The following is a 1,388-nucleotide window of genomic DNA, read 5'->3' on the forward strand; positions in this document are numbered from 1 at the left end:
TCTATGCATAACTTCACAGGGGCCTAGCACCCCCCAGCTTCCAGCAGAGCGAAGGAATTAGGTTTTTCTTTTCTCCCACAGAGCCTGGTGGTGTTGATTCCATACAGTTTTTGTTCATACAGGAAGGGATAAAAATGAATTTGGGATGGAAAGGGATAAAGACTCTTTTCCCACTCTGTTCTGCTCAAGGTGCATCCCCCCAAAATAACACCTATGGTATAAAGAAAAGAAACCTCAGGAACGGTGTGACTGGGCACAAGAGGGAAAAAACAAAAAGACTGCAACTTGCTCCCAGGAAATGGGGAACATTTTTTAAAAGGAAGGTTGGAATCCATCAGTGTTCTATTAGCCATCTCCTCTTTCATCCTCCTCTAATTTGTCAGTATCTTCCAATCCTTCATCATCATCTTCTTCTTCTTTTTCTTTATCATCCATATCAGGAACCAAGTAGAGCTGTAATGGGTTTGGCCACATATCATCTTTGATGACTTCTCCTAACTCTCCAGCACCTGCATCAGAATGATCAGTGAACCAGGTAAAAAAAGCTCTCCGATTCCTCACTCGGGCTGTATTCTGTGTCTGACTTGAATGCTTTGTCAAATCCCTTCCAGATTTCCATTTGATTGCAGTGGATTTTGAAGATGGATCACCACTCTCATTCAGGTGAAATTCTTTGGAGAACTTTATTTTCATAGTAAGAATTTTCATTAAAATAAACATCTATTCTATAACCTGATAAATATTTTCAAATTCTGTCAATTCAACTCTGGTCAAATAATGCAGTGCCTCTTTATCCTCCTTCCCAAGCAGTGTAAACACTTGTGGATGGTTGACGAATATTGTTACCCCAAAATTTGGGATTTTGGCAATCAACTCTGATCTCTTTGGAAAAAATGGTTGGCGGAGTTTGCTATATTTCTTCTTCTAGTTTCAAAATCTCCTCACTGGCTTGTTCATTAAGTCTATTTCATTTTGTACTTCATCAATAAGTTCAATTGCTTCCTGCTGGTTTTGTTCTGTCTTCTTCTTTAAGCCCAGAGAGATGGATGTCTTCTCTGGTCTCAGAGCACGAGGCAGCCTTGGTTTCTTCTTTTGAGGCAGTAGTGGAGACTGGCATTTCAGGGCCGTGCTGCTAGAAGAGTCCAACAACCAGACCACGAGTCTCATTGCTCAACAGAATGAAGCTCGGAAAACCACCCACAGATTTTTTTAAAGTGGCATGGATAGAATGAAAGTGAAAGGAGTCCTTCCAGAACCCTTAATAAAATCAAGCCTATTTCCAAGAAGATAAACTCTAAAAGGTAGGGACTTCATCTGCCTATTCACGACAGTACCCTCAGCTCCTAACAGGCCCCAAATATTTGTTTAAGGTTGAGTGTTGACTCCTC

General features: G+C 40.9%; 1 pseudogene; it reads right to left on the reverse strand.

The window, feature by feature from the left end:
• Positions 1–345: 345 nt before the first annotated feature.
• Positions 346–1,167, reverse strand: LOC100450637 (protein SET-like; annotated as a pseudogene).
• Positions 1,168–1,388: the final 221 nt, after the last annotated feature.

Source organism: Pongo abelii, chromosome 9, assembly GCF_028885655.2.
Source record: "Pongo abelii isolate AG06213 chromosome 9, NHGRI_mPonAbe1-v2.0_pri, whole genome shotgun sequence".
Lineage (NCBI taxonomy): Eukaryota > Metazoa > Chordata > Mammalia > Primates > Hominidae > Pongo > Pongo abelii.